Source organism: Lissotriton helveticus, chromosome 3_1, assembly GCF_964261635.1.
Source record: "Lissotriton helveticus chromosome 3_1, aLisHel1.1, whole genome shotgun sequence".
In the NCBI taxonomy this organism is placed as follows: domain Eukaryota; kingdom Metazoa; phylum Chordata; class Amphibia; order Caudata; family Salamandridae; genus Lissotriton; species Lissotriton helveticus.
The window spans coordinates 565,272,555-565,296,124 of NC_136061.1; the positions used below are offsets into that span (position 1 = coordinate 565,272,555).

Genomic DNA, 23,570 nt, shown 5'->3' on the forward strand with positions numbered 1-23,570 from the left:
ATAGCACAAGTAGTAGTAGATGTTGTGTAACATTAGTGGGCACATCAACTGGCATGTTCCTGTATAACGCTCTTTGACCTGAGGAGAAATATATTAGGCGTCCTAATGGAGTACTTCTTGTTTCTCTCTAATTTATTTGACCTAAAAAGAAATAATTTTAAAACATGGGAAAGAAAGGCTACTCTACTATAGTCTTTAACATTCTACTGCAATCACCAGGCCATTCCTGATTGTACATAAATGGAAGATGTCACCTTAAATGTTCGTCTATCTTCAAACTTTCACAAGTACCAAAATTGCACATGCCTCACTATGATACATTACTGAGATTTCTAGAAAACCAGTACGCTACTCACAGGGACCTCATTACCAAGGTGAATGTGGTCATAAATGTATTTTTACACCTTAATTTACTTTCACAAAGAGATTCCTGACAGTTGTAAATCCATTGATGAGATAGATATCTGCCATGAATATGGAGATATCTTAGAGAAAGGATTGGGAACTGGACATTATAAGGTGTGGTTTGCTTTGGAGGACTGGGAGGACATACAAGTATGCATGTTTGTGAGTGTTCCCAAACTCTGATTTGCTGGTTGTGCAGGCATATGGTTTTCTCAGCATGGAAAAGTAACTTTCCAGAGGAGAAAAAAATCTGCATTGACACATGAAATCCTATTCCCACTGTGCGGAGTTCCCCATTATGGAGAACCCTTTCTTTACAGGGGAATAGCTGCCCATATGAAAGGTCACGTGACCTTTCCAGGTGTACATCTAACAATCTGCACCTCATGTAGCTTTTCAGATGTACTCTTGGTAATATTTGTCAGTACAATAAAGAAGGAAAAATATGTTCAGGTAGAAGTGTAGATCTCTGCCTGCACTTTTCCTACTTTTTTCATGACTCAGGCCCACAATTGGAAAGAGAGTGACAATGCAAAAAAAGGCAATCTTCCATTCTGTAATATTTAGCTACAGGTGGATCTGAAGATACCCTATATGGACCCATAGCAGCAACTAATAGCAGCAGGGGTTTGAGACTGTGGATGAGGGCACTACACTGTTTCAAGCAGGGATGTGCAGGGTCACTTCCCTACATCCACAAATCCATCTGATGTGGTCAGTAAATTCTGCCAGTGTGCATCAGTCCAGTTAACAAGAAAGAACTTTCATGCATTGAATGGTATTTCAATTCTGTTCAGCACACAGTCCTTTAAAGTTGCCAGGCATTGCAGTATTTTTGTAGTTATGTCAGCGTCTGTCATCAAGGAAAGTATAGAGATAACCATAATGCCCATCTGATGGAGTGTTTGGGTGCTTAGCATATAGTCTATGCAATGAGGGGCAACCAGGAGACTAGAGATCAAATATTGGCTTCTTCACTTTCTCAATTTATGCAAAACATTCAGGGGCAGATTTACAATAACTGGCGCATCCCGAGGGATGCCCCAGTTATTGTGTGCCGCAGCTCCGCCACCCATGGTGCGCCGCATTTACAATGCGGCGCACCATGGGGCAAAAATGGCACAGATGCGTGACACATCTGTGCCGTAAAGGCGGCGCATTGCTGGAGTTGCGTCGCAAGCGCGACGCAGCTCCAGCAATGCTCTGAGGGGCCCTATCTGTCCAATGCTGCGTCAAGCCTTACGCCTGCTTCAAGCAGGCGCAGGGTTTTGACGCAGCATTGGCCTAAAAGTGCCTGCGTGAAATCTTGGAGATTTCACGCAGGCACTTTTGCGAGGCACACCTGCCCCAGAACGCCCACATGTGGCGCAGGGCTTTACAACGTGACGCATCTGCCTAGATGCGTCACGTTGTAAATGGGTCGCAGGGATGCGGCACTTTTACGCCGCAGTTGCGTGATGCAAAGGCGGCGTAAACGTGGCGCAAGTCCGACATAAATCTGCCCCTCAGTTCTTACTTGATTTGCAAAAAAAAGCAGACATGGAAGAGTTCAAAGTTTATCTTAGGAGACCACTGCGTTCGCTGCTGAATGCCAGATTTGCTACACGTTTGATTCCACCTCATAACTCTTTCTTCTGCCAACCTACACTTCCTGTATCTGTTACTCAATATTGTGATTTCCTTTTCATCCCTGCATTCCCTTTCTACGACTGATGACCTATCTTTTTAGGTAGAGCATTCGAGAACTTTGTATATACTTTAGTTTATACTTATATGTGTATGTACTTTGTGGGCTCTGGAGATCAGCCCTAGGACTTGTCTTGTTCCTCCTTTCAGTTGAACTGCCTCTATTTAACTGTCTTGATAGAAAACTACTAGTAGAGGTCAGTAAAATACCAGAATTGCTTTCTGCTGAGGGGCTATCTTTTCTTATTTTTCTGGCAACTGCCCCTATTTAACTTTCCTAACAGAAAACGACCAGCAGAGTTCAGTAAAATACCAGAATCACTTTAACATTCTCTAGATTTCAGTCAATAGAAATTTTCTTCCACGAGCACTCGTAGACACTATTTTTTCATATATTGTATTTTCACTGATTTGATCACCGAAAGCCCATATTTTATATTAAAAACAGAGCTGTGGACTATACCATTTCCCGCTGACAGCAATATTTCTCTCCGTGTGTCCCCATACCTGGCGTGTCATGCAGTTTGGTGCTTAATTTCCCTCCATGTTTAAGAACAGTAGATGATTCGGCACCCAGGCTAATGTGCTGCACAGCTAAATACATATAAGGTCCCAAAGGAGAGACCGATTGCATTGCAAATGCTTGCTCTTCCTCATTTCTACCTTTAATTCCTTTCTCCTTGTAACTGTAGCTCAAAGTTTAATGAAGAAAAATAAGTCTGGCTCTTCAAAAAGTAGTGCCGTTGCTGCCAATACTCGCCAGAAAAATGTTAGCATTGAAGGCAATGCACATCAGGTTACCTTCTTTTGCCAGAGTTCAATTACCTGCCAAAATTGTCAAGCTCTGTTGGCAGCTAAAAAGCAATAAGAATTGTCAAATATATAAAAGTGTTAATAATTAAGTCACCATCTCCCATGAGCCGACAGTAAGAAGGTGCCAGTGTGATGGAGGTCTCTCAGTACGAAATGTGGTCCAAGGGGTGAACTGCCGACTTTGGAGCTGGGAAGCCAAAAATCACATCCTGTGATTCTGGGCAAATCACTTACTCTCCCTGTGCCTGCCGAAAAAATGAATGTGTGGTGCTCGTGTAAAGCGCTCCAATACCTTCGGGTCGAGTTGGCGCTATATAAATCTGCAAAAAAAGAAATATACCAGTTCAAGCCAGTTTATACGGCCCGGGCAGGTGGAGCATGTACATAAACAATGACTCCTGACACATTTGTGCTCGTGTCAATCGTCATGCGATGGAACACTGCTTCCTAAATTAATAATTTAATTGCTGAGGGCAGCAATAAAGTTTTACTACTCCCTTTACAAGATAGCTCTCTTTTTATTGACCCCTCTATCCAATAGTCGTGCAGTTTTAACTATCAAACATTTACTTTCATAGATATACTGGGTGGGGTCACGTTAGATCCTGTGAGATATCGGACGTGCGTGCCTGTGTTTTGTTTCAACCTTTTAAGGCTGCGCAAACCACGTTTTTTTAAATATACAGTGAAATCGTACTAACTTGCCTGCTGTTCAATCAATGGCAGCTTTTTTTATATGCGTATTTATCCGATTTAGTACGCTTGGTACAAGTTTGAAAGCGCCGCACTGCTACTGTGCTCTGTCAGCAATATTTTCATTAGGTGTGAGTAACATTTGCATTTTGTATTCATTTACGCAGTTAACATGTTGAACAGAAATGCTGTCGGTAGGATATACTAAAATACTTAATACCAGTGGAGAGCAAAAAGTGGGACAGTGCAAGACGCTGCAGCAGGTACTCTTGAACCAGTGATGTGATCCTGAAGAACTCTATACAATTGAGCCTGTGGGAAAGTGCAGTGCCTAATCTGATGAATGAAAACAACAAGATTTCCTTAGCAGCCTGCCACCGGCAGTACAGAATGCCAAGGTTGCCGAGTAACAAGTTAGCCTCGTCGTGATTTCACCTAGTGTCTTTTTCTTCTACCACCGTTCTGTTCCTGTCTCTTTTTCCCAGTTTTACAGGTTCTTGTTCATCCCTGCTTTCTCCATTTGTCACTGTGTTCCTATTTTTTTCTTCCTTTTTTCACTTTTCTTCCTTTCTCTCTTGCTCCTAGGGGCGGCAGGCATGGCTTGCAGGTGTGGAGGGGGTTAGGCACAGGAGTTGCGACGGGGCATGCCAGATTGTAGGGATGTCGTGCAGGGGGGAGGAGAAGGGGATAAAAAAAGGTAAACTTCCCTTGAAGCCGGGTCCGGCGTCTTCTCTGCTCCTGCTCCCCTGTCTCCGACAGGAACAGGAAGCAGGCAGCCAGGCTGCCTCCCCAAAGCCAATCACAACGCTGCAATGGAGCGTTGTGATTAGTCTGAGTGCTATGACATGGCGCTCAGCCAGGAGTTGGCGGGGTGGGCATGTTCTTGAGAACACTGAAAATGCGCATGACTGGTTTGGGAGGCCCCAGAGCGCCAACCAAGCAGTCATTGCGCACTTAGTAGTGGGCAAACCACTCATACCCCTGCCCTGCTGTGTTAGCAGAGCAGCCCCACCCGCCCGCCAGCAGAGGAAACGTATTCCCATTTTTATGTTTTTGCTTCTCGCACTGCGAGAAAGCAGTGGGGCGACGCCATAGCGGAGGAGCCACCATTGCTTGCTCTAGGATAAAATCTGTTGCTGAAAATCCCATCCCCAAAAGTGAGCACCTGTGCCCACCACCTAAAGTCAACAGCATAAAATAAGCACTGGGGAAGTGCTGGCAATGGTACTGTTGAGTGGAGGGTGGCTGCAGAGCTTCAGCCAGATCTTCCTTTGACTATACTCATTGTTTCCCTTCTATCCTACTGGGTCAGACTGGCCTAAAGGGCAATCAGCCTGTGCCCCACAGGCTGGTCTGACAGATCACTGTGTGAGCAGGTTTTTGGTTGTTTTGTGTGCCTGGTGGCAAAGAACACAATGATTGTTGCCTAGTGCTGTCAGCGAGAAGGAAACGAAACGCTGCAGCACACGATTGATCACCAGCATGACATAAGAAGAGACACGCAAGAAGAATTCTGAATTAGGATCCTCCCTACTGGAACCTGAGTACTCAGCCTTTGAGATCCAGTAGAAGTCTGGGTGCGCGCCCTCTCACCCCCACTCTCGACCCACGGGCCCCCCAGAGGCGACATCACGTCCTACCACTAAATCCCCTCCCTGTCCTGATGAAGACCCGCTCTGACGCACGAATCAGGCGTCACTAGGGTCGAAACGTCGACAAAGAAACCCTTGGACCAACAGAGAGTATTCCATAGCAACCGCAGTGGCACAGAGGAATATCTCCAACTGAATACTGATTTGGCCAACTTTTTACCCCATCCTTTCCTTCACCTGTATATAAGTCACTGGTTTTATTTCACCACTGCTCGATAGATCACTGCACTCAAATATCACGATCACCTTATCTTGATGCGCCGCTTTTGTAAAACTTTTTTGTAAAACTATCTAATGTATGTATTGAATACAGGGCAATTATAAATGACACTAAATTCATAAAATAATCAGTTTATACCCTATTTGTTGCTTTGGATTTGCATTTTTGTGTTTTGTCTATTTTGAGCAAGTTAATACTGCAATTTGTATAAAAGTGTATGAATTCATTTCCTAAAGCTTGAATCACTTTTACACGACAGAACTATTGTTTATATTAGAAATATTGCCCAGGATCTGAGGGATACTGGGTTACCCCATAGTAATTTACTATGGTTTATGGTCAGCTCAGCCTGTTTTTACACTTGATTTTCCTTATATTAAAACAAATATTGCCTGCAACAAGCTCAAATCCATGTGATCTTCCTTACCCTGCTCGTATACACACTTTTGCAGCGAGTCTTTACAAGGTCAAAATTGCCCCAGTTTACAACCATGAGCCACTTTTGTAGCTATCCAATTCACTTATAGGGGCTACTTTTATTTTAGTGCCCAGGCCTATTATCTGTATCATTCCAACTGTGCTATCCAATAACCAGAGTAAACGCAAAAGCTAGCTCCACATGCAAGACTCATGTGGCATCAGGTCAATGTTACTAAATAAAGCATTAGTCAAATCTGGAGAAGACATAATCTTTCTATTTTAGAAACTTTGTTTCTCTGTCAAAAATGTTATTTGCCGTTGAATGTTTTATTTTCATACACCATACTAAACAAGGTAATCCCTCTTATAAATGTTTGAAGGCATACCGATCCATAATTTTGAAGGTGTCATCTAGATTATTAGTATGTAAAAAATCAGAAATAGCGACCAATAATTCATTATGATTACTTTCAGATAGTGCCATTTCTGTATTCATTCTCCACCTAGGCATGTGTTTAGAGAGACCTTCTGGTACTAGTTAGAATGAAATTAAAGCATGGTATAATACAGTAGTAGGTTCTATTTTAGGATTTGAAATCATGTGGCATACAGCCATTTGAACATAGTGGCTATATAGTTCATGAATGTGCATTATGAGTTTTTACTTTTATTTAAAGATTGCTTCACATGATTCAAATCAATATTAGTGCAAGACATATTGCTAATTACTGACAACAACAATAAATTAGGCAGAAATATAGGTAGTTTCCGTCACACAAATTTTGGATTAACATATTACAGTAATTCAACAAACAATAAGGGGACGATTCCGATTCCGGTTGGAAAAGGAACCGACCGACAAAGTCCGGGAATGGAGTCCGACCGACACGTACAGGCGCCGTATGACCCGAGTAATACGAAGCAACGCCCATGACGTACAACCGACCCGTACGGAATACAAGCCGTATGACCAAGCCGTACGGAAACCTGTGTTTCGCCCGGAAACGGTACGCGAGTCAAACCGACCGACAGGAACCAGGAATGAACCTGACCGACACATACCCGCGATATCCGACCCGCACAGTATGATGCAATGCATGTGAAACCAGACCGACTCGCTCGGAGCCCATGCCGCATGACCGACACGCACAGAAAGCCAGGACCTGAAGCAATAGAGACTTTCGCGACCGACGCGTATGCAACATGGAAGAAAGTCAGCATGAAAGACTCGTAGAAGCCCACACAAGCCAACATCAGTGTCCGACTCGGTCAGAAGAACCTCTCCTACATGCCTAAAAAACACAAAGGAAAAAACACAAAAAATGGACCAAACAAGCAATAACAAAGTCAATAAATACTAAAAAAAAAACTTGTAACAAAGACACACCCACAACTTCACCTATATAAAGGCCAAAATTCACTACCATGATCTTTTGCAAATTCATCAGACAAGCCAGCAACCACAGACACACTCACAACTCACCCATCACACAACCTTCACAACATTAGCACCTCTCCAAAAGCACTCTCACATACACCTAGAAAAACTTACACTCACACACACATCACTCCCCACCATCACCCATCACCATGCCCCCTAAGAAGAATCAAGAGTTCACAGATAGTGAATTAGACGTCCTGGTAGATGAAATCCTCAGAGTGGAGCCACATTTACTTGGTACATTGATACAAAAGACCCCCATGACACAGAAAACAAAGATGTGGGCAAGGATTGTGGACAAGGTGAACGCACAAGCACCAATGTTGTGCACAAAGGACGACATCCAGATCAGGTGGTATGATATGCGCAGGAGGGTCAAGAAGCTCCTCGAGAAGGAACACGTCTTGAGTAAGCGCACTGGAGGTGGCCCTCCAGTATACTTCAGTTCCTGGGAGGAGAAGGTGCGGGACATCCTACCACCAGAGAGCGTCCATGGCCTAGCAGACATGCCGGAGCCTGGTGAGTACACAACAAATATACTCAATATTGTGTCGCAATACACACACATCACCATTAAGGGGACAATGAAACCATGCAGCGATAGCAAAGTCACAGTAAACAAAAGCTAATCATCCCAAGTTTTGTATGCTAGTCAGACAAATGCAATACCTGCCACCTCATAGTGATTTATAACTGCATCATGACTTGTAGAAACCTACCAAAAAATAGAGCAAGGCAGTGGCAGCGATCTAAATAAACACTGTCTGACATTCCTGTCACCACAAACACTACCTCACAGTGAAGCTGACTGACAGAAAGGAATAGTGGGTATGCTGGTGAAGTGAGTGTATCCAAAAGCATGATGGGGTCTGTAGTCACAGATAATGCTCCCCCTCCCAATTGGACCATCAAGACCTCTTTGAAACATGCTCACATCACAGGGAGTGGTAAATACCTGACAAAATGGCTGACACTGGGTCCTGCTGTGTTTAGCACAAGGCCCTGGTCGGGGTTGTGATCAAATCAGAAGCAGGACACCACTGCCTGACATCCTGAAAGCAAACTTGCTAGCCCTGCAACGGAAGCATGTTTAATGGTGGGATGTCTGGCCGGGTGGGAAGGAGGACTGACAGCTCTGACCATACTTACCAGCATGTCTCGTCACACACACCCCTCAACAGAAACTCCACACAACTCACCGGGGATAATGCATTGCCTCACACTCGATTGAAATATAACGCAAAGATCCACCACACTGGGTTCTGCTGTGTGAAGCACAGGGGCTCTTTTTGGACTTGTAGCCAAACAAACACCAGGACTGTACTGTCAGCCATCTTGTCAGCACAGGCACACACCCTCACAGGGAAGCAGAGTCATAAGGAGGGAAGTGGGGGCATGCTGGGAAGGGGTGTAGCCAAGAGCATGGTGAGAGTTGCAGTCACTGACAATCCCCACCCACATGGCCCAGAAAGTTTACACTAAACCATGCTCACTTCACAGGCAGTGGAAATGGACTGACAAGATGTCTGACACTGGGCTCTGTTGTGGGGAGCACAAGGCCCTGCTGGGAACTGTGCACCAACAAACACAAGAACTGCGCTGACAGCCATCTTGTCAGCACAGGCACACCCCCTCACAAGGAAGTAGAGTCAAAAGGAGGGAAATGAGGGCTTGCTGGGAAGGGGGTGTAGCCAAGAGCATGGTGGGAGTTGCAGTCACTGACAATCCCAAGATGTCTGACACTGGGCTCTATTATGGGAAGCACAAGACCCTGCTGGGAACTGTGCACCAACAAACACCAGGACTGCACTGTCAGCCATCTTGTCAACACAGACACACCCCTCACACGGAAGCAGAGTCAAAAGGAGGGAAGTGAGGTCTTGCTGGGAAGGGCGGTGTAGCCAAGAGCATGGTGGGAGTTGCAGTCACTGACAATCCCCACCCACCCACATGGCCCAGCAAGTTCACAATGAACCAAGCTCACCTCACATGGAGTGGAAATGGACTGACAAGATATCTGACACTGGGCTCTGTTGTGGGGAGCACAAGGCCCCGATGGGAACTGTGCACCAACAAACACCAGTACTGCACTGTCAGCCATCTTGTCAGCACTGGCACACCCCCTTACAGGAATCAGAGTCAAAAGGAGGGAAGTGAGGGCTTGCTGGGAAGGGGGGTGTAGCCAAGAGCATTGTGGGAGTTGCAGTCACTGACAATCCCCACCCACCCACATGGCCCAGCAAGTTCATACTGAACCATGCTCACCTCACAGGGAGTGGAAATGGACTGACAAGATGTCTGATACGGGGCTCTGTTGTGGGGAGCACAAGGCGCTGCTGGGAACTGTGCACCAACAAACACCAGGACTGCACTGTCAGCCATCTTGTCAGCACTGGCACACCCCCTTACAGGAAGCAGAGTCAAAAGGAGGGAAGTGAGGGCTTGCTGGGAAGGGGGGTGTAGCCAAGAGCATGGTGGGAGTTGCAGTCACTGACAATCCCCACCCACTCACATGGCCCAGCAAGTTCACACCGAACCATGCTCATCTCACAGGGAGTGGAAATGGACTGACAAGACCCAATGATAATGCTGCTACAGTACACTGATGCGGAGAACCAAGATATACCACCCCATGCCTGTGTACGTATATGAGGGTTTTAATTAAGTCAACAAAATACGTAAAAACCCGGGTTAGACAGGACGAGTGATCCATTCCCCCCTCCTTGATTTTTAGTACTAACCATTGGAAGCTGAATGGATCAGTTCTTCTTCCTCCCTCCCCATTGCTAAATATGTATGTTAACCATTGATGCCTGTAGTAACATAACTGACAATGTGGGTCTCTTCCAAACACAGGTGGTGCTGGGGACACAGCAGCAAATGAAGAGGAGTCCCTGTCCCAGACTCTGGTGGAGGCTGAGCTCTCTGGTGTGGATCGGTCTCTGCCCTCTCCGGATGACGAAGAACAACCTGGCACCTCCGGTGTGAGTCATCATGCAGCCCCAGCAGTACAAACATCTGCACCCCCTGCACCCACGCCTACAATATCTGGCAACAGACCGAGCACTCCCCCAAAAAGGACAGACCAAGGACACAGAATTCCAACAGCACAGGGGCACTGGCCACCCAGGATGCTACGGACAACACCACCAGTAGCAACACCCAAGGTGGCCCAGGGTGACCTATGCCTGCCACCACAGGTCCTGCCCGTGTGGCTAGGAGTGGTGGGAAGGGTGGTAGGCAGAGGTCACAGCCTGCAGAGGGGTCTGGACTGCATGATGACCCCCAACTGCTAACCATCATAGATATGTACCAGGATAGCACCGAAGGATTCGGCCAGGTAGTGGGGATCCTCAAGGACATTCAACAGGAGCAGAGTGCCCATCATGCTCGCATTTAGACCAAGTGGGACGAACTTACTGCGGTCCATAGGAACATATTGACATGCCTCCGCCAGATCAGCACCAACATGTCCACACCTCCCTGTGTGCCCACAAGATCTGTTGCTGCAAGATCTACAAATGCCACAGGGAGGGAGGATGACCCTGGTGGAGAGTCCCCTGCACCACAGACGCCTGCACTTGAGGATCCCACCAGAAGAAGAAAAGGGGTCGTTCGAAGAAGGACAAGTGAGACACAGATGTCCATGCACATCCCTCAGGAACCCAGAACCTGGTTTGGATATTGTCCTTTGTGTGCAAAGCGTTCACCTTGTTGCACAAGACACAACTCGCCAACATGACATGGAGGGTTCATGTTGTTCTAATGTAGCAGATGAATGTGGACTTTAATCTGGATATTTCAGCTACCAAGACTTCAAACTCATCTGTGAACTTTGGAATCCAAACCTAATGTACAGCACCCACACTCCTGTGCACTATCTCCACACATGTATGTAAATAAACTCACTATTACATTATACTTGCCTCTGTTGTGATTCAAACTTGGTATGTGTCATGGAGATGATGATATGTTGAAGAACACAGTGCATGCTAACTACTACAGCACTGTGATTACTGTAATGTGAGTCATGTTGATGTGATACATATGAGGGAGACACACCACTAGGGCAATACAACACATACTCACCATGGCCATGTTACCCATTGCCTACAAAGATGTTGCCCAGAAATACATTGGAATGCACAGACACCACACCTATCCACAGTCAGTGGTAACAAGCCCACAGGTGAGGTAAGCAAATGTCAGTCAGATGTGTGAAGACAGACAACACACATAACTAAGTGAAGCACAGGTTCATTACACATCAGCAACATGTTTATTACACAACAAGGTAATTCCACGTGACAGTGGGCACACGGTCACCAAGTTTTGAAGAAGTGAGGTTCAGGGGTGTGTGGTACATCACTTGATAGGATTCGATAACTTCCACCCTGGGATTGGATTCTGGGTGTTGGGGGTCAGAGTTTTATTTTTATTTTGACAGTTTTGTATAGCACGAACAAGACCCTTGCGTGTATCAGAGCGCTTTCCAAGGCACAAAAAAGTGATTTGACAAATACATACAAATATAATGACTTAAGCAAATACATTCCTGGTAAAAGTTAGCAACTAGCACATATCAACAAGGATACATATTAAAAAGTTCATCTGAATCTAGCTAAGAGGATCACTTTCACTTCTTTTTTGAAGAAAGCAGCGGCGGAATCAGTCTAGTTTCTGTGGGTAAGGCATTCCAAATCCTGGGGGCCATTCCTGAGAAGGTACAATTGTAGTTTTTTTTCTTGGAGAAATGTTGTGGTTTAAGTAGAAGATTATCAGAACTCCTAGTTGTTCTGCTACCACCTGATAGTCCTAGTTTCTCTGCTAGGTATCTTGGTGCTTTTTGGTGAAATACCTTATGAGTCATACAGGCGATTTTCAGGTGGATTCTGGCCTCAAAAGGTAACCATTTGAGGGCACGAAGGTCAGGAGATATATGGCAATTTCTTCTGGAGCCTGTGATGAGTCTAGCGGCTGCATTGATTGAGGCTCTTAGCGGAGCGGTTGTTGATCTGGGAAGGCCGCAGAGAGCGACACTTCCATAACCCACTCTGGGAATTACTAGAGCTTGGACTGCCTGTTTAAAGTCCTTTGCGGGTATGAATGGTTTCAGTTTTCTCAGGGTGTTCATCTGAAAATTGGCTCATTTAGTTGCAGCGCTGATGTGTTTCTGGATGTTTAGATTATTGTCTAGAGTTATTCCTAAGGATTTCGCAGAATCAATAATGCGGGGTTGACCATCTAGTCCTGTTAGGTGCTGCATCCAATCGCGGATCGTGTCTATTTGTTTGGGGGGAGCGATGAGGAGGAATTCTGTTTTTAGTGTGTTAAGTTTTAGATTTTTGCTTGCCAGCTAAATCTGTGTTTGTTGGAGCGTTGAGTTAAGGGATTTGATGTCTTCAATAGAGTCGACCTTAATGTAGAGCTGTGTGTCGTCAGCTTACTTGTGATATTGGATGTTTGAGGAATTGAGAAGCTCAGTGAGTGGTTCCATAAACAGATTGAAAAGTGTAGGGGAGAGGGAAGATCACTGGGGAACTCCCAAAGAGACTGGGGTGGGGTTAGATAAGGATTGGTTGATCTTGAATCTCTGCGTTCTGTCTTGGAGGAAGGAAGCAAACCAGTTTAACACTGTTCCAGATAAGCTCATTCTATGTTTTAAAAGTTCTAGTAGGGTGTTGTGTTTGACTGTATCGAAGGCTGAGGATATGTCAAGTAGGATTAGCAAACAGGCTTTCTTTTGGTCCAGTATTTGTAGGGCGTCATCTATGATGTGGGTCGTGGCTGATTCGGTACTATGCCCAGATCGAAAGCCTGATTGGAATTGATCTAGCAGATTGAAATGGTCGATATGGTTGCTGAGCTGCATGTGGACGCATTTTATGAGCAATCTCGCCAGGGTCGAAATCTTGGATATGGGGCGATAGTTGTTCCTCAATCAGTGGCCTTGTGAAGCGGTACCGTCTGAGGAAGTTGCACCATGCTTTCAAGGTCTGGGAACGGTCTACGGACAGCTGGTGCCCTGCAGAACAGAGATGGGTAAAGGAAGATTTTACATTTATCCACCCATGTGGCAATGACCAAGCAAAATATCACATGATACATCATAGTAATACACAATGAACTGAGGTGTGTGCTATTGGGTATGGACACATATGTCACCTTCATGCCCATCATCTCACATATCAAGTCAACATGTGTACATACGTTCCATGGAGTGCAATGGCAAATCATTGGGCTGTGTCACAGTACCTATGTACTGCTGTCATGTTCAAAACACACACCACAGTGACAAGTGAGGATTGATGTCTCCCAGGTATAACATCTCTATGACAGGCAGATAGCCATGGTCCCTGTATTGCCACATGGACACTGGCGCGACATGGCGTATCATGTACATCCCACAACAAACCATGAGTCCCACAGGTAGTGGCCCCTGTGGTCTCTGCAGGCCATGCATGGACGTCTTTGAGACACACACACCATCAATGTTGATGCACAAACCACGTGGATGTGGAGACTGACTCCCATTTGGTACATAGAATCAGAGTCATCTGAGACATAACATGCACACAGACTGTGGGTGTACATCAGAATTGTGGCTTTGGGACTCGCTGTGATGTACATACCATCCCATCCTGGACTCAGGGTGTATGTGACAAGTTATACACATATCCCACCTGCAACTGTGTCCATGACTCATGCCCATAACTGAACAGTAGCACATCACATTGGTGATGCGCACAACACACAAAGGATTCTGTCCCCATGAACCCGTGCTCAGCCCGGGAGTGGCTGCACCAAAGTGCCACACAAGAAACCAAATGTTGCCCCTCATACACACACAGGTAATGCAGCCTTACATGCCATGGGATAAAGTGTGGCACCTGCTGTGGTGTTCTAGGTGTGCACCTGAGTCCCTGACAAGTAATTGTGTGTAGAATCAGACACCAATGTGAACCGACGTGGGAGACTTCTACAGAGATGCGTTGTGCAGTTCTGGACCAAGCTGCGAGCACGCCTTGGCCATTAACTGCAATGTGAACCGATGTGGGTGACTTCTACAGAGACGCGTCGTGCAGTTCTGGACCAAGCCATGAGCACGCCTTGGCCATCGACTGCAATGTGAACCGACCCGGGTGATTCAAATGCATACGCGTCGTACAGGCATGGACCAAGACGTGCGCACGCATAGCCCATTCAATTGTATGGAGACGGGTGCGTGTGGATTTTCAAAATACGCGTTGTACAGTTAGTTGACCGAGCCGTGCGCACTCCTTGGCTATGGACTGTCATGGAGACAGACGCGAATTCAAAACTTGTACAAGTCGTGAGCTGGAAATTCCGTTGGCTGCCTACAACAATGTTGCAATCCTAGGGTGTCATGAAGGTGAGATTTTGAACGATGTGGAAGACGTGTACGAGTCTTACAATTCCATGGATTGGCCAGATTCATATAATGTAACCGAGTTGGCCCTATCACTTAGGAGACATGGCACAGATTCTGCCTTTGCAGCACTGATATAAGGCTGGCTGGCTCCCAGAGAGCACACTTGCCTGCACTATATGCTACAGGACCACATCTCTGCTACCACTGCTGCTGTCTCTGCATCCTCTGGCTACTGCAATGGCACTTACTCTGGAGAGAGCCCCAGCCTTCAAAGAGGAGGAAAACCAGGCCCTGCTGGACGTGGTCCTTCCACAGTACTGCAAGCTGTATGGGAAACCAGGGGAGGAGGTGAGTGTGCAGTCCACTGCCTTCCTAATTGTGCAAGTTGTCTGACTAGCAGTACGAGAAGTGTGTACAGCATTGGCACGCATATGCACTTAGTACTTTCAATCCCCAAAGAGTGTAGGTACATGTGATGAACAGGTGTCCTGCTGCAAAAGTGCATTTGTGCAAGCTTTTACATTCCAGGCAATGTTACCATGTCAGACCTGCTGGACAATTGTCCATTTTCATGGGTGCACTACTTGTGTACCTCTTTTACCTTTGTGATGACTACATGTTATGTTATGTTATGTTATGTTATAGATTTTTATTATGCGCACAGCTACTCCAGCTAAGGAGCGTCCTGGCGCATTGACGAGGAATAGCATGAGAAACATAACACAGCTAAAAGAGCCAAAAGGACCACTTTAAATACATAGCACATACTGAGGGTAAAAAAACTAAAATAAGGAATGTTTTCAAGGCTTTCCTAAAAGCCATAAGATCTTCTAACAGACGCAGTTCCACCGGGAGGGAGTTCCAAGCTAATGCCGCCTTTACTCCAAAGGAACGGCCACCCATACGGCAAAGCCTATATCTGGGAACTACCGCCAGGGCCTGGCCCTCGGAGCGAAGAGTACGCGTAGGGACATAAAAGAGAAGAGAGCCAGACAATATTTCAGGACCCATGCCTCTCAAGATCTTAAAGGCGAGGCAGAGTATCCTAAAAAGAATCCGCTTCCGTATTGGGAGCCAGTGTAGGGAACGGAGAACATTCGCGACCGAACAGAATTTAGAGAGGCCGACGATTGCCCTGGCTGCGGCGTTTTGTACTCGTTGTAATCGAGTAAGTTCGGCCTGATTAGCCCCGGCGAGAAGGGAACTCGCGTAATCCAAGCGAGAGATGACAGTAGCCTGGATTACAAGCTGTCTAGTTGGGGCATCAAAGTACTTAAGAACAGGTCTTAAGCCTCTCAACAGACCGAAACAACAAGCCGCTGTTCTTTTAGTGTGCCCTACAAAAGTCAGGCCAGAGTCTATCCACACGCCCAGGTTTTTCAGCTCCAGGACCGGCGCCGGGGATGGTCCCAGCTCACGTGGCCACCATTGGTCACCCCAAAGTTCCGCTCCCCTACCGACAACCATAACCTCTGTTTTAGTGGCATTCAGCTGGAGACAGTTTCCTGTCAGCCAGCTTGCCACCGCCTTCAATCCATCCTGAAACCTGGGGGCATCCACTTCTGCGTCCCCGCTGAGAGTAACCGCCAGCTGTGTGTCATCGGCATATGAGACCAATGTTAGGCCCCACTGCCTCGCGACATCAGCTAGCGGTCTCACGTAAAGATTAAACAACGTGGGGCTCAGCGAGGACCCCTGTGGGACCCCCATGGCCAGTGGTTGGAAGTTGGACTTGAAGGGAGAGATGGAAACACAGAAGGAACGATCGCCAAGGTAGGAGCGGAACCATTGCAGGGCCAGTCCACCGACACCTATCTCCTCGAGCCGATGCAGGAGGATGCTGTGCGAGACGGTATCGAAAGCGGCGCTGAGATCTAACAGTATCAGCGCCGCCGTCTGTCCAGCATCCAGCACCGCACGGAGATGTTCCACCATCACAAGAAGGGCGGTTTCCGTGCTGTGGCCAGCACGGAAGCCGTTCTGTGTGGGGTCGAGGGCATTAGTACGTGTGAGGTACTCCGACAGGGCCAAGTTGACATGGGCCTCTGTGATTTTCGCCGGCCAAGGCAGCAGCGAGATGGGTCGATAGTTCTCGGGCTTGGAAGGGTCAAGGGAAGACTTCTTGAGGATGGGAGACACCACCGCCTGTTTCCACTTAGTTGGAACCACCCCTGTCTCCAAAGATAGGTTGACAAGGGAACACACCGCAGTGCGCCCCATAAAGGCCTGCTCTCTAAACAGAGCAGACCTAACTGGGTCGGATGGAGAGCCAGATTTAACTCGCAAGGCGAGTTTGTCAAACCCGTCTAGGGGAAGAGGGGGAAAGGAAAGCAGGGTGGTGGAATGTGGTGTTGCATTAGAACTTCCCAAGTCGATCCCTGTGTCAGGGAATGCCTGATAGATTGTTTGAACTTTCCCCAGGAAATAAGCAGCCAGGGATTCACAGTGGGAGATAGAACTCACCACTGCGGAGGAAGTTCGCTTCGCTACCAAATCCTTCACGGCCTTGAAGATGGTCTTCGACGGGTTTGGGCTGCAACAAAACTCTGCAGCATAATAAGCTGCCCGAGCTCGGCAAATTGCCCGATGGTAAGTCTTGGTAGATGCGGCATATGCAGCTTTTAAGTCGGCCCCATATGTCTTTCGCCAAGCTCTTTCAGCCCGCCTACAGGCCCTCTTCAAGGCACGCAGGGCACTGTCGTACCAGGGGCTCGACTCTCTAGTACTGATCTTAGTTGATGTAATAGGAATCAGAGTGTCGAGAGCCCTGGTAGTCCAGGAGCAGAAGCGGTCATACCCGTCCTCAACATCTACCAGTGGACCCAACGGATCTTCCGCTAGAAGGTGGTGCAAATCCTCTAGCTTAAGTTGATTCCACAACCTCCTAGGAGCACATCTCACCGACGGAGTGGGAGGAGCCGCCGGGATGGGACACAGAATGGTCACCAGAAAATGGTCGGTCCATGCTACCGGGGAGATAGATGTAATATTAGTCCCCGGCAAGTTGGTGAAAAAGGGGTCAAGAATGTGACCCCCTATGTGGGTAGGCTGCGAAACCAGCTGAATAAGCTGGAAGGCCTCTAAGTCAGCGGTGATGCTACGGACCGCCAGGTTAGAGGGGGCGTCGAAATGTAAGTTCAGGTCGCCCAAGATGGAATAGTTGGCACACCCTATGACCAGTGTGCCCAGGGCATCCGGAAACGAACTTCGAAACACCACGTCACTACCCGGCGGACGATACACCACCATCCCAGAGAATGTAAATTCCGGGCTGACAGTGATTTTAAAAGAGGCGCTTTCACAGCCGGCGATGTTAAGGCCATTCCACACGCATGCAAAGCAGGACATGACACAAAGTGCTATACCGCCACCTCTGGACGGTCAATTCAAAGTGAACATGGAATAGCCCGGAGGACAAACTAAATTTGGAATAGCTACATCCGTGTCCTGAAGCCAGGTTTCCGTAATGGCCAGGACGTCTGGGGCACCATCCTCAACTAAATCATAGATATTCTGATAATGATTCAGTGCAGATCTAACATTTAGGTTGGAAACCCGCAGAAAGGGCGAAAAGCCCTTAAGCCGACGAACCGGCACTGTAGCCTTCACAAGGATTGTCCCTGGCAGATCCAACGCCCAGCGGTTACAGCGGCACCGATACGGGCCACAGAGCGGATGGACGGGTGGCAGAAGACACCTCTGTCCGGCCTTGCCAATGTTGTAAAGGCTCTCTCTTGAATAGGTTAGCATGTATTTCCAACTGTGTGCAGCACAAATATGTGGCATGTGTGGTAATGTCCTTTTCACTTTGTCATCCTCACAGGTTGATGCCCACCAGAAGCAGGAGATCTGGCTGACCATCACCTAGGTAGTTAGATCAGTGGGGTCTACAAGCACCAGATCCGCAACTGCCAGAAGAGGTGGCAGGACCTTCTGGGCTGGGCCCGGAGGATCGCGAGGGTCCAGCTGAAGCTTTTGCCTCCTCGCAAGAGGGTTGGACATCGGACCCTGACCCCCCACATGCTCAAGATTCTGGCGGTGGTCGTCCCAGACCTGGATGGGCAACTGAAGGCCAGACAGCAGCAAGGAGGGGGTAAGTCCATGCCTAATCTGTGAACTATGTCTGACATGCTATTTGCAGTCTTCGGGCCTAGTTATAATTCCACATGACGTTGGTCTTGTAGTCCTGGACTCATGTCTCTCAATTGTGTATTGCACCCTGCTCATCTGATCGACAGGTGTGGCCCCTACAGTATGTGACTTTTTTCTCTTGGGCAGTGTGTCCCTGCAGTCAGTTACGCTTAAGGTCTGGACAGCATATGTTACTGGGACTCTGATGTGTGCTTCGTGAGTGACTCAATTGTTTGGACAATGCCTGATCTCTGACATGTTATCTGTGTCTGCCTTTGATATGTGTTCCAATTGCTGGTCTGACTTGCCACATGTGTCTGGGATATTTAAAACACACCCATGCAGCAGTTGAGTCCATTTAGTATGTATATCAAGTGTGTCACACTTGCTTAGCCACCTGCCTACTGTCCAGGGCTATTCACTGTTTCAGGTTGATCTGGGCAGCCATGCCCACTCCAGGGCATTGAAAGACTCCTGTGTATCGACCTACTGATTGTGCTAAATGAGACGATACCTGTGTGACATATAGGTGTGTGATCACTTGACTATGCACAATGCTGTACGCAACTGTGAATGTCAGGCAGCTGTGTTTCATTCGCAGCAGACTGTGAGGTACTCATGTTCAGGGAGTTGTGTTTGCAGTCACTCATATGTCTGATTTTTGTGATGTGGGGTCATCATATTCCGGAATATGTTTTTGGCAGGGGATGGACAAGTGCACTTGTCAGCTGCAGAGTTTGCTTTGCCCATGACCTATGGTTGTGACACAGTGCAGACGTTTGTTGTCCGGATGCCTTGCCCCTATGACATGGGACAGTGATGACTGACTTTCCATGCATGCCTGTGCCATGGCATTGAACTTGCTAGGAGGAATCCTGCATTGGAGTCAAATGTGCTCCATGCACCCCATTGTGGCATTGAATATCAGGACGTGAGGACATCATTGTGTGTGGTGCTGCTATGCATCACAAGCATGTGAACTGAGACTCTGGCCATTCCTTCATCCTGCCACCTGTACTGAGTGAGTGGCATGAGATGTGATGTGTGTGTATAGCAACAAACTTCTACATGTTCACTTGCATGTCCAACAACTGTGTAGGTGGTGCATATGGGGACACGCCACAGATCTGGATGAGCCACAGAGCCAGACTGGGCCAGCAACTGAGTAGTGGGAGGGACCCAGTGGCATGCAGGGCGAGGGGAGTCACTCCGAGGAGTCCTCAGCACCATCCACCTTAGCTGAGGACCACAGCAGCTCAGAGGGTGACTACCTTGTGGAGGTGGGTGTCAGCAACCCCCAAACCCCAGCTAGTGAGGCTGTTCCCACCACCACCACCACCACCGCCACCCTCCCATCGGCTCCCATCCCAGAGGTCCGTGGCGGCTCCCGTGTTCGGGAGCATGTCTCTTTCATGCCAGGCACTGCACCCCCTGCCCCTGTGTCCCCTGCTGCCCTGAGTGTGGAGTCTGTGGACTTGCTTAAATAGATCCATGTAGGGCAGACATCAATGTTGAGTGTCCTCCATGCACATACCAGTCTGTTGACACAACTGGTGTTGTTCATGGAAGGCATCTCATTAGGCATGTCTGCCCTACAGAGAACCAATCAGTCCATGGCCTCCTCCCTGGCGGCAGCAGTGTCCCTCCTCCAACAATCCCTCACCCCTCCTGCCTCTGCCCCATCCACAATTCCTAGCACCCTACCTGTCCCAAGCACACACACACCAGCACAGTCACTCAAACACACAGACACGAGCAGCACACAAACACCCAGCCTTTTCAAATACTTGTTAATCATTCAACTTTTTCAAATCTTGAAATGATGCCGATGGTATTGCATGTCCCAATGCATTTCGGGATGAAATCCCTTCTTCAGGGGAACACCATATGGCTATGGGAACAGTGTATATCAAACAAGATGATGAAAGCAGCCTGGTTTCTTCATCAATCCTGCGTCATCACTTGACAAAATCTTGACGATCACCACGACATTCACACGCCAAAATCAGGAACGGTAATGGCTTCCGGCACAACAATTATAGAGACCGGTCACTTAAACTTCCTAAAATGCTCCGTCCAGGTTTCAATCAATGCTCCTTAAGTCTTGTGACTATAACCAGTTCCGTAAACTCGTGCCTTCTGACATGAACCGAGCTGTTCCTCAAATTCAAGATTTGAAAAAGTTGAACGATTAACAAGTATTTGTAAAGGCTCAGCTTTTTGTTTGAGAACGTCAATGTATATAGTAAAAATGGGATGACGTAAGAATGTAATATGTTCCTGAAGGTTACATGTTTTCGTTACATATTAAAAATGCATAAATGTATACATAAATAAGTGTTTGGAATACTTTGTGCAAATGGTAGGTTTGCCTTTAGCAGTGCGGGTAGGGTCAAGTGAATACAACCACTACTTTGCCACAAAAGTGTTTAATGTGTTGGGACCAGGAATCATAAAAGCTGTTTGGCATTTGCTGCGTTTACCATGATGAGACTTACCTATTGGTCACTGTGATGATGGGGGGGTTTAGCCCCATTACCACAATGCTCAACTTTTGCTGCAGTTTTGAACCACATAATTTACATTGGATCTACATAGTGATGGTGGGTTAGAGCACATTGACACAGTGCTACTGTGATGCATTACTTGAGTAGCCCACACATAGTTTTTGGTCACACATGTGATGGTAGTTACATTGTATGTCCTGACTCATATTCACTGTTGGGGGCATTTGGCAAAGAATAAACACTGTTGTCATGATGTTAGGGGGTTGTATTTTGCTGACATACCTGATGTTGATGTATGATGGATGTGAGGCGCATCACCCATCCTATGGGTGTGGGTGTTGATATTGATAGTGACACAGCCCCCTATGAGTGGGGGTGGCTGAAGTAATAGTCAACATGGCCCCTATGAGGGGCAGTAGTGACGGGCTACATTCAACATATGGGTGGGGGTAGCAGTAGTGATGGGCAACATTCAACATATGGGTGGGGGTGGCAGTAGTGATAGTCATCATTCAACATATGGGTGGGGGTGGCAGTAGTGATAGTCATCATTCAACATATGGGTGGGGGTGGCAGTAGTGATAGTCAACATGGCCCCTATGGGGGGTGGCAGTAGTGATAGTCAACATGGCCCCTATGGGGGGGCAGTAGTGATGGGCAACATAGCCCCTATAAGTGGGGGTGGAAGTAGTGGTGAGCAACATAGCCCCTATGAGTGGGGGTGGCAGTAGTGACAGTCAAAATGGCCCCTATGGGGTGGGGGTGGCAGTAGTGATGGGCAACATGGCCCCTATGAGTGGGGCTGTTTGTGGTGATAGCCATGCAACCCCAATAGTGCCCTATTACTAGTAGACAGGATCTGGACCCCCTAGGTGTGTGTGACATTTGGCAGGCACGTGTTGTTTGTTTGTGTGGTGGGTGTCTGACTTACCGTCTGAGCGATCCGTGTCAGTTCCTGATCCAGTCATAGAAGTACAGGACTGGTATGACCTGCGCGATGGGATTCATGATGTGTTCATCTCGTACACGCTGCTTGTTGCTCCGTCTTGTACCCATTGCTAGCTGGTCCGTCTCGTAGCCGTGGATTGTGTTCTGGCGCGAATCTTACCTCTTATGCTGCTTTCCCGGATGCTGTGACGTGCTGTACGTGGCGAACCGTTTGGCACGTAGGAAGTACACATCGTACTTGACCGGCCGGAAATTGCTGTGATAATGGTACCGTGTGACTTATTTTTCTTGCAAGTCTCACAAGAGCTCGCTGGAAAAGTCTATTGAGTGAAGATGCTGCATCCATCAGAGCACCTCACCTCTGCAAAGCTGTCAACCTAGTCACATTAAGAATGGGCTTCAGGGCTTCATCAAGCCACAAGTACATAAAGAAGTCACTAACTGTGCTGCAAATCATTATTAAACTATCATTATAGAACCATGTGAGGTGGCGCTCATGCCACTACCACCATCCTGGATCAAGCTACTACTCTCATGCCTTGTGTTTCTCATTGTCAGTTCCCTGGATCGAAAACTACCTCTGAGATCAAAGTACAGGGAATAGAATCAACTGTAATGAATGCTAGGAATGAGCTGCATTGGATCTCATCCTAGGACAGGAGCAGTTTTCCGGGAACAAAGAAGGATGAAACATACATACAAGAATACTTTCACAGAGGTTTCACAGGTGATACACCGCAGAATTAATTAGGTTCAGTTCAATTTGATTTTTTTTTATAGCACAGCAATCCTTAAAAGTAACTATTCACTTATTCCTGTGCTCCCTCAATCCTTTGGGAATTATAAAACCTCAACTCATCTCCTGAACTTTGAATGGTACCTAAAGCTCCCAAGACTTTCTGGGAAGTCATAATGCCATTTAGCGGTTTGAAAAAAAGGTGCTGTGTCCTTGAACACTCTCACCTGAGGTACAACTATCACAATCCATCCTACAGATGTCAGAGATATAAAAGACAGGAGCACACAGTGAAATGTTAAAGAAGGTCCTTGCGGTAGACCTGTTTGTGATGCTGGTGCCATGATAGCACTGGGCACCTCAACAGTTAATACATGTAACCTCTTTAAAGAAGGTGAAAATTGCTGTTTTTTTGGTGTTTTAGTTGAGAATGATGGTTTTGCATACTTTAGTTATTGTGTGAATTGAATGCATTGATGGGTGTACCATGGTGGAGGTTTTATAAAAAAAATGATGATGGCCTTT

The 23,570-nt window shown here is 47.1% G+C and overlaps 1 long non-coding RNA gene across 1 annotated transcript; it reads right to left on the bottom strand.

Moving 5' to 3' along the window:
• Positions 1–11,586: 11,586 nt before the first annotated feature.
• LOC144824665 (uncharacterized) lies at positions 11,587–22,424 on the bottom strand. The gene is made up of 2 exons (XR_013609046.1): positions 22,293–22,424; positions 11,587–13,355 (listed from the first exon to the last, which is right to left on the bottom strand). It is a non-coding gene; the product is annotated as an uncharacterized LOC144824665 (long non-coding RNA).
• Between the last annotated feature and the right edge of the window lie 1,146 nt (positions 22,425–23,570).